Raw genomic sequence first — 11,184 nt, 5'->3', positions numbered from 1 at the left:
TTTATTTACTTTACATCCCAATCACTAGCATCCTTGTCATGCCCCACATGAAACACAGTCCCTCCCCCATCATACCCTCCCCTTCTCCTCTGAGAGGATGGAGCCCCTGGCCTCCACCCCAGGTATACTTCCACCCTGGCACATCAAGTTTCTTCAGAGCTAGGCACATCCTCTCCCACTGAGGCTAGAAAAGGCAACTCAGTTACAGGAAAGAGATCCACAAGCAGCCAACACATTTAGGAGCTCCTACTCCAGTTGTTGGGGAATCCATATGAAGACTGAGCAGCATATATGCTACATATGTGCAGGGGGGCTATGTCCAGCCTGCACATGATGTTTCTTTGGTGGTTCAGTCTGAGAGCCTTCAAGAGTCCAGGTTACTTGAGTCTATCGGTCTTCCTGTGAAGTCTGCCCTCTTTGGATTCTGCAATCCTTCCTCCAACTCTTCCATAAGACTCTCTGAACTCCATCCACTGTTTGTCTGCTGCTGGGTAACTGTCTGTAAACCTAACAGAGTACCATTAATAGTATCAGGAATTGGTGCTTGCTCATGGGATGGGTCCCAAGTTGGGCAAGTTATTGGTAGAACATTACCTTAGTATCTGTTCCCTCCTCTGTCTCTGTATATTTTGTAGACAGGAAAAATTTGGGGTCAAAAGATTTTTGGGTGAGTTGGTGATTCTATCACTCTATTGGGGTTCCTGCCTGACTACAGAAAGTATCCACTTCAGGTCCCATATCCCCAGTGCTAGGAATCTCAACTGAAGTCACCCTCATGAGCCTTCCTCATCCCAGGTGTCTGGCACCTTCTAGAGATACCCTCTACACTCCACCCTAGCTAGCTGCCTATTTTCATTCTTTCTCCTGGTAAGTTGACTCTCTCTCCTGTCTCTCCTCACATCAGATCCTGAATATCCCCCATTCCATCTCCCTTTCAGTGCTCTCCCTCCATCTACCTAATAGGACTATTTTATTCCCTCTTCTAAGTGAGATTTGAGCATTCTTGCTTGGGCTGTTCACCAAAGCTGCCAATTTTTAGCCACTACAGTTCTTCACGAGTTTAAACAGAAAAGCCAAACTGAACTTGCAGGAAGTGGGTTTGAACTGCTTTCTCTGCATTGAGCACTGTGCCTAGAGGGGAGCCAAGGCTGCCTGAGCTCCTTCCTGGTCCAAGAGTGAAACTCTGTAGACTAAACAAGAGATAAGCCAGGCTGTGCATCTCTGAAATAACACTTTTTTTCTAAAATAAACTAGGTTCATAACATTTTATAATATAAAGACCACTATTGTGGTTAGATTCTCTGTCAACTTATCCTAAATTAGAATCACCTGAGTGGGGCACCTCACTGGAAGAATTGTTCTGTCTTGATTGATGTGGGAAGATCCACCCAGCAGTGGATAGCCTCTAATGATAAGAACCCAGGTTAAAACTGTGTCAGAGTGAAGACCATCCTGCCTCATTCTTGCTTGCCTTCCCTCCTGTCTCTGAATTTATTTACTTGTTCCTGCTGCTAGGGATAATTCCTTTGCTGAGAGCAGAAACAGTGCCTTTCTAGGGAAGTTACAGGCTTCAGGAGCCACATTGGGAATGCTGAGGCACATGTCTCTGGGGTAACTACCAGTTATTGCCCCTAGTGAGACAGCTGTGTTAAGACTACTCTGATGGCTGAGTGTCACAGGCTCAAAGGCCTAATGGGTTCTCAGGTGCTCCACGGTTATTTAGTTGTTTTCACTGTTTTAACCCTGTTTTTAAATCTGGCATCAAATATACATATATATTATATCATTTATCATGTATAAAATACTTTTCAACCTCTTGGTTCTGTTCCTCTAGAGAACCATGACTAAAACAGCCACCTTTCCCAAAGTTTTCTGAAGAAGACTGTCTATCCAGAGACCTTGTGAGTGTTTATAGGGTATATTCACAGTTTTTCTTATGGAGAAGGCAATTTGGGTAAGAATAAGAGGTCAGTGCTCACCTGACACTATCTAAAGCCATTTCATTTTCTACATTTTCTCATATATTACTAAAAATAAAAGGGGTATGAAATTAAACTTATATAGATACAATTTTAATATAACTCCTGAATCTCACAGATGAGCTAAATTAACATATACATCATTTTTCTTATCATTTCATGGGTAAAGTAAAATCCCCTGAAGTTTCAGTGAATTTCCAGTGTACACTACAGTGCACACCACAGCCACCATGTGTGTGTGCACTACATCCATAGAATTACTCTACCTGTGGGTATCCTTGTACCTGTGACAAACAGCTCACCTACTCCCCGCCTCCCTGTCCAAGGGAAACACAATTTTTCTCTCTACCTTTGTGTGCTCCGTGGGTCAGAGATGTGACTACAGTTCTTTTCTTCCAGAAATTCCTAGGAAATTTTTGTTAAAGCATAAAAATGTGTCTCTGAACCACTCTGTTGACTCTTCCTGTCACCTCATTGTGGTCCAGGCTGTGAACATCAGTCCCAGGACCTCCCTATGCAGAAAGCTTAAGCCAGACATGGCAAGTTCTTGCCACTCTAATCCTCTTTTAGATCTTTAACTTTATGATGAGCTCCAAATATCTCCATTACATCAGTCAACAGCCTGAGCAGAACTGGAATTGGAATGGATTGTGTGTGTTGCTATGTGAATCAGTACTGTCTATCAGTCTTAGTTGTATTTAATTTCTCTGCAAATTAAAAACTTGGGGAAGCAGGGAAATCTCAGACATGGAAGAAAGAATCAGCAGACAGAATGAGGAAAGGCTTTTATTTGGAATGAGGACATGACTATACACACACAGTGAGGACACACACACACAGTGAGGACACATACACAATGAGGACCCACAGAGTGAGGTACACTCATAGTGAAGCACACATACAGTGAGGGCACACAAACAGTGAGGACACACAAACATTAAGGACACACACAGTTAGAACACACACAGTTAGGACACACACAGTGTGGACACACACACAGTAAGGATGCACACAGTTAGAAAACATACACACTGAGGAGACACACACACACAGTGAGGACATAGTGGGCCATGGGGCTGGGGTGGGGTTCCTGACAGGAGAAAACACATGCCAGACCTTAAGGCCTTTTGTCTATGAATCTGAATGTTTGACCCCTTTATTATCCATTTGTGGCCTCTCCATCTGTCTGCTAATCAGGGTCCTAGCTCCCCATCCTCAGCACCATTCTAACTCTCTCTCTCTCTCTCTCTCTCTCTCTCTCTCTCTCTCTCTCTGCCTACCTACCTATCTATCTCACGACTGTTCCTCCCTTTTTCTTTTCTTTTTGTAATGTAATTTTTCCGAGTCTTATAGGTTTGAGTGTTAGGTCAATGATACTCTACCTGTATAGCAATTGGAAATGTGTCCTCTAACTTCATGGCTATGGATTAGCCAACAATTACAGTTCAGAAATCAGAGCTGCATTTGGTGTTCTCATTCTCATAACCTGTTTCCTGATCTTTTAATCAAGTAAGTTTCATTTTATCCTCTTACATGTTCTAATGATTGGCCATAGCTATGTCTTTAAATAAAGTACAATAAAGTACTTGCACATTGGTAAAATTGTGACAATTACCTTAAGTGAAGTTCTAGAAGTCATTTCTTTTTCTATATTCTTATGTTCTCACCTGTAAACGATTAGTAATGGCTAACCCTGCTTACTCCAACCACAGACCAAAAAGGGAAACTTTTCAGTTTTCTTCCCAGACCTTTTCATGTGAAAAATCTTAGGGTGGACAGCACTGCTTCTGTGGGTCAGATCTCTCTTCAGAGCCCCTGAATGCTGTTATCAATGCCTGATATTAATAACAGTTCTAATAACCTTCTTGTCTTCAAAAGATAATCTACCTCATTGTCACCCTTGAGTCCTAAACCTGAAATGTTTCACTACCACAATAAATGCTAACACTAAATGTGTAACACTACATGTTAAAATATTTCTAAAAACTGGCTTTACTGTTCTTAGCCATTGTCCTGATCATCAAGGATGTTGATATTGCCAGATAACTACAGGCACACTGACATTTGAATCAGTTACAATCCATACCTGTTTCTTTGTGAACTAAAAATGTGTGTGTGTGTGTGTGTGTGTGTGTGTGTGTGTGGTTACTTAGACCTATACTCATCAAATCCAGATACTTAGACATATACATATATACACAATGTATATACACACACATATATAATTTGTAATATATGTAAATATATGTATATATGCTTGAGGGTGGGTTATTCAACAAATTGAAGTTTCCTGTTGTTCTAATATATCAAATCATTAAGGTAGTGAAGGCATTTAAAATGAGTTTGAAGAAAACAAAGTAGGCTGCTTGCAGACATCTCCTCTGTCTGGTCACCCAGATTTAATCCCACAGTCTCATCCCCAGATCTGCAGCAGAGCATCTGTGGCAGCCTTCCTTGTCCCTCTATTCCCATATCCTGTGCTCCCATCTCTGGTAAATGCCACATATCTTCCCCCCTCAAACCTTTCTTCCCAACTTGCAGTTTTGTCCCAAACTCCAACTCCAGCAGGCACCCCTACTATACAAGAACCACTGCGCCTAGGGCAACAAGTAGGCTGAAGGCATATCTACACCCCTTATACTGTTCCTGAGATAAAATCCTCTTACTCTCATCCCAGCTCTGAAGCAGGAAACCTAGTATGATCTCCCTTTCCTCTCTGACACTATCTATAAGAATTACAAAAACCTTTCCTGGCTGAGTAGGTCAGAAAAAAATTAGGCAACACATGGCCTCACTGCTATCCAATACTCCAGAGATGATACAGAGACCAAGGGATGAAATATAAAGATAAATACAAAAGTCATCACCTAGACCAAATCCAGTTACCTAGATGACCATGTGAAAACACAATCAATAAAATTCAGGGCAATAAATCTCTGCTAGAACCCTACCACAGCAGGGGATGAATATCTCAACTTAGCTGAAACACAAGAGACTATAAATCCATCTATATGAAGAAGATGGAGGTCTTTTAAGAGAAAAATGAATATGTTTCCAAAAGAAATCAAGGAAAACACACACACACACACATGAGAGAGAGAGAGAAAGAGAGAGAGAGAGAGAGAGAGAGAGAGAGAGAATAAATCCCTTTAACAATATAAGAAACACAAACAAACAGTTGAAAGACATGAATAAAACTGTTCAAAACCTGATAATGGAAATAAAACCAATAAAGAGAAAACAAACTTGGGAAATTCTGCAAATGAAAATTTAGGAATATTAACAAGAACTACAGAGGAAAGATTTACCAGCAGAATATAAGACATGGGAGAAAACAATCTCAGGTATTAAATATACATTTCAAGAAATGAATACATTGGTAAAAGAAAATGTTGCATCTAAAAAGTCATGACACAAAACATCCAGAAAGTTCTGGATGCAATGCAAAGACTAAACATAAGAATCATAAGAATAGAGCCAGACGTGGTGGCACACGCCTTTAATTCCAGCATTTGGGAGGCAGAGGCAGGCAGATTTCTGAGTTCGAGGCCAGCTTGGTCTACAAAGTGAGTTCCAGGACAGCCAGGGCTATAGAGAGAAACCCTGTCTCAAAAAAAGAAAAGAAAAGAAAAGAAAAGAATCATAAGAGTAAATGAAGGAGAAGAATCCCAGATCAAAAGCCCAGAAAATATTTTTACAATATCATAGAAGAAAATTTTTGTAACCTAAATTTACAACATTAATGAGATGTCTATCAAGGTACACAAAACATACAGCATATCGATTAAATTGTACCAGAAAGGAAAGTCCCCTAGTAATCACATAATAATCAGACACTGAACATATAGGACAATTAAAGAATATTAAAAGTTACAAGGGGAAAACATCAAGTAGCATATAAAGGCAGGTCAATTAGCATTACACATAACATATCAATGGAGACTCTAAAGGCCAGAAAGGTCTGGAAAGATGTCCTGCAAACTCCTAAAGACTCAAATGCCACTTCAGAATACTATATCTTGCAAAATTTTCAATTGTTATAAATGGAAAACAGTAAGATATCCCATGACAAAGTAAAATGTAAACAATATCTATGTACAAATCCAACAATACAGAAGGAACAAAAAAGAAGACTCCAACCTAAGTAGGTTAACTACACCCATAAAAACACAGGAAACAAATTATCTCACACCAGCAAAAACAAAATAAGGGGAACACACCTGTGCATACACACACCACCACCACTACCACCACCACCCCAACAACAAAATAATAAGAATCAACAATCATTCATCATTGATATCTGTCAATATCAATAGTCTCAGTTCTTCAAAAAAAAAAAAAAAAAAAAGACACAGGCTAACACAATGGATGCAAAAATCCAGGACCCATACTCCTGCTGTATCCAAAAAAACCTACCTCATTACCAAGGATAGATGTTACTTTAGAGTAAAAGGTGGTAGAAAGATAATCCTAAGAAATGGCAAGGTAGTATATCCATTTCAACAGATATCCAGTATATCTAACAAAATAGACCAAGGAAAAATTAATCAAAAGAGATAGGGAACGATAATTCAAAATCATCAAAGGAAAAATCCACCAAGATGGCATCTCAATTCTTAACATCTATGCCCAAACACGAGGGCAGCTACTTTTGTAAAATGAAACACTGCTACATCTTAAATCACATATTGATCATACACACATATAATGGAAAATTTCATTATCTCACTTTCACCAATGAACAGGTCATCCAGATAAAAACTACAGAGAGAAATATTGGAGCTAACAGATAGTATAAACCAATTGGACCTAACAGATATTTACACATTTTACCAAACAGGAAAGACTACTCTCATACCTCACAAAATTGACCACATCCTCAAACACAAAGTATGTCTCAACAGATAGAAGAAAATTGAAATAACACCCTGCATCCTCAACAGACCACTTCAGAGCACCCCCTGCAGACCACCACAGATTAAAGCTGGATATCAAAAACAACATAAAGCTTCTGAACTCCTGAAACTAAACAACTTTCTACTGAGTGAAAAGTTGGTCAAAGTAGAAATTAAAAATTAAAGATTTTCTAGTATTTGATGAAAAAGCATACACAACATATACAAACCTATAGGACACAATAAAAGTGGTACTAGTAGAAAAATTTATATCATTAAGTGCCTCTATAATAAAAATTTGAGAGATCTCATCCTAGCAACTTAGCAGCATACATGAAATCTTTTAAAAGAAAGGAAGGAAGGAAGGAAGGAAGGAAGGAAGGAAGGAAGGAAGGAAGGAAGGAAGGAAGGAAGAAGCAAAGAAAGTACACTAAAGAAAAGTAAATAAGAAATGATCAATCTGAGAGCTGAATTCAACAAAGTAGAAACAAATACGATACAAAAATAACTATCAAAACCAATGAAATGAAGAGTTGGTTTTTGAGAAAACTGACAAAATAAACAAACTCTTATCTAAATGAACTAAAAGGTGGAGAAAGACCAGTCAAATTAACAAAATCAGATATGAAGAGTGGGACATAACAGACAACAAGGAAATCAAGAGCTTCATAAGAGATACTTTTAAAACCTGTACTCCACCAAACTAAGAAATCTAAAAGAAATGGATAATCTTCTTGATAGGTACCACTTTCCAAAGTTACATTAAGATTGGTAAACAATTTAAATAGACCTATAACTCTTAGTAAAATAAAAGCCATCTTTAAAAGTCTCCCTTGCCTCCCACCCTCAAAAAAAAAAAAAAAAAAGCCCAGGGCTATAGTGTTTTAGTGCAGAATTCTAAAAGAATTTCAAACAAGAGTTAATGCTAATACTCCTCAAATTGTTTAACAAAGTAGATAGAGAAGGAACATTGCCCAACTCCTTTTATGAGGCCACAGTTACCCTGATACCTAAACCACATAAAATATCAACAAAGAAAGAAAATCACAGACCATTACAATGAACATAATTGTAAATATAAACAACACATTCAGAGGTATGTCCACTGCCACATGACAGAGGGCAGGTTGACAACACAATGCACAAGTATGTGGTGAAAAGCTAGGAGAGAAAGAGAAGAGTAACAGTTTATGCACTATGAAGAGAGGAAGAACTGGAAACACAAGGGTGGTGAAGAACAACCTGTTGTGAGTAGCCTGTACTGCCACCTGAGGCCATGGTGATTTTCCTGCCCATGCTGCTGCCAAGGGATATGTATGAATTTGTGACCCTACTGTGGTGGGGTTCTATGCTGCTGTCCTCCATAGCCTATGTTATCATCAAAAACCATGCAGGAATCATTTGTCTGAGCTGCCATCTGGGGTCATGGTGATACAAAAGGACTGAGCAGAGCTGGCCCTGCCCTTCACCAGCTACAGAACTTGGAAAGGTGTCACTGCATCTCAACTGCACAGAACTTCAATAGAGCTGGCCCTGGTGGCATAGGTACAGTTGAGCCAGCCTTCAGGGCATGATCAAGGTAGAGTTGGCCTTGTCCCTTGTCTAAGTGAATTGCCATAGCTAGCCTTAAGAGCATGAAAACAGGTGACCTGTCCCTGCCCCATTCACCAGCTGTAGCACTCAGGAAAGTGCGTCCTGGCCCCAGCCTGGACAGTGACAGAGAGCTGTCTTTAGTGGCATAGGTATGAAAGACATGGCCCCACTCCTTGCATGAGCAAAGTAGGAGAGCTGGCCATGATGACACAGCAGGAGAGCTAGTGGGTTGAAATACTCAGCTACAACTCCGACCCAGATCGAGGGTTTTAAGTTGGCTCACACAATCAGTGAACTACTGGAGCACTTTAAGGGGTCAGTCCTGCAAAAACACAGATGTATGATCTCCATAACAGTATGAAAATAGAATTTCCAAGAGGAGTCTCCAATCTTGATATGAATATGTCTGTTTCTATGAATTAATGTTCAATTGGTGGGGAACTCTTAAGAAGAAACCCATGTACCTTATTCTCACTCACTTGGCTTTTACAAATATCCTAATCATTATTACAAAGGACTACCAAAGACAATAACAGGTCTTGGTTTGAGAAACTTCCTAGGTAACATAGGCTGTAAGATCATTGTTTACTTAACAAGGGTAGCCTGTGGCCTCTCTCTGCACCAGCAGTCTCCTTACTGTGGTCCAGGCCATCATAATCAGTCCCAGAGCATCTGGATGGAGGAGTCTCAGGCCAAAGTCAGCATGGCACATTCTTTTATTTTTCCTATTGTTTTGGATACTCAACACTTTGATAAGTATGAACCTAATCCATTTCATCACAAGTACAGGACTGAATATATCACAGCTTAAGAATAGTGACAACTAATGCTATTTTATGATAGAAAGTCAGTAAATAAAATGGATTGTTCTCCCCCTCATGGTCCAGAGAGATGTAGTGTTTCAGGGTGCCATGGGAAGGGCCAGTGGCTACAAGGTATTTCTTCTCCACAAGCACCACCAGCATGTCCTCTACCTTCAGAACTCCAAGCTGCTCTACAGAACTTCCCCTGAGCTGAGAGCTGCCCAAAGTGTTCTCCTTCTGATGCTCTGTTTTGTTTTCTTCTGCTGGACAGACTGTTCCTTTTCTCTAATTTTAAGTCTCTCTACAAGGGACAAAACCTTGATGGCAAAAAAATCTAGAATTTCTGACTCTTGATTATGCAACTTTTAGCCCCCTAGTGCTGATTCACAGGGATGGGCTTCTGGTTGGATGTTGGCATGCTCAGATGGAGAAATTGATAAAATGTCACTCTAATTTATATGTCCAATAGGTGTCAAAGAAGTCTCAGTTCTGCAATACTATGCGTGAGACAAAATCCCACAAAGCAATTTAAGCATGTGTTTTCCACAGACACTCTTCTTGGTGACTCACAGCCTTGAGCCAAATGAGAGGAAGACCTTAGCAAATTACAGTGATGTAGACATTTCATCCTTGATTTGCCATTCTTGAAGAATTATTTTAAACTTTTCAATGTTCTTATTAATATGAATATTTTTCCTGTATGTATAACTTTGCAACATGTGTATGCCCTGTGTCTGTCCAAACTAGAAAAGATCATCAAACATCCAGTGACTGACTAGAGTTTTGGAGATTGTTCTGATCTGATGTCTGGCTGCTAGAAATTGAACTTGTATTCTCTAGAAGACCAGACAATGTTCTTAAGTACTGAGCCATCTCTCTAGCACTGAGAAAATGTGTCTAACAAGGATTTGTAAAACTAGTATTACTACTCCAATGACTGAAAGCATGCAGATGAAGTTTGTAAATTGCATAAAAAATCATAGTGTTCATGCTGCTTAATTTCTTAAATTCAATCTATACAATAAGATAGTGACATGATTCTAGGAATCTGGTGGACACATTCTGGAAAATAATTCTTGGTGTAATCATTGAACATGAAATTGTTAACTTGTTAGAAGTGCATTTATATCCTATTTATAAAAATGTCTCAGTTACATCTGATTAGATATGTGGGTGCTACATGGCTACACTTTACAATGATGAATAAGTTTTTATATTTTACTTGTTTGCACCATATACACAAAATATTTAAGTAAATGACGTGTATTATATTGTGCTATAGTCAATTAAATAGCTTGTTTTTCTAATATGTATCTTTTTTATTTATGTGTATGTGTATATGTGAATCTATGCCACATTTATACAGGTGCCCACACAAGCCTAAAGAGAATTTTAGGTGCCAAGAAGGTAAAACTACAAGCTGTCATGTATCCTACAATATGGGTGTTGGGTAAGGAAGTAGAGTTCTCTGCAAGAGGAACAGGTCTTCCCACCATCCCTCAAGCTCCTTGTCTTTCTGATGTAAGTGTGACTTGTCTACAGGTAACATCCATTGCTCATGCTATTCTCACAACTCTTTTAAAGCCCTTTTCTAAGTGTCTGGCATAAAGAACCAGACAATTCAAGCACCTTCTACATCAGTCTTTGTGCAATTTGACTCAAAAGGAAGTGATGGAAAAACATGTAGAAGGCCAGGCAGTGATCACACATGCCTTTAATCCCAGCACTTGGGAGGCAGAGGCAAGCAGATTTTGAGTTCCAAGCCAGTCTGGTCTACAGAGTGAGTTCCAGGACAGCCAGGGCTACACAGAGAAACCCTGTCTCAAACAAAACAAAACAAAACAAAACAAAACAAAACAAAACAAAACAAAACAAAAGAACAAGAACATGGAGAGGTGTGAAGAAAGATGT

The 11,184-nt window shown here is 39.3% G+C and overlaps 1 pseudogene; it reads left to right on the top strand.

Moving 5' to 3' along the window:
* Nucleotides 1-8,892: 8,892 nt before the first annotated feature.
* LOC110288506 (vomeronasal type-1 receptor 3-like) lies at nucleotides 8,893-9,710 on the top strand (annotated as a pseudogene).
* The last annotated feature ends 1,474 nt before the right edge of the window (nucleotides 9,711-11,184 follow it).

Source organism: Mus caroli, unplaced genomic scaffold (assembly GCF_978045245.1).
Source record: "Mus caroli unplaced genomic scaffold, Mus_caroli_1 scaffold_15, whole genome shotgun sequence".
NCBI lineage: Eukaryota > Metazoa > Chordata > Mammalia > Rodentia > Muridae > Mus > Mus caroli.
The sequence above is the reverse complement of the archived record's forward strand: the minus strand, read 5'-3'. Positions and strand labels throughout refer to the sequence as shown.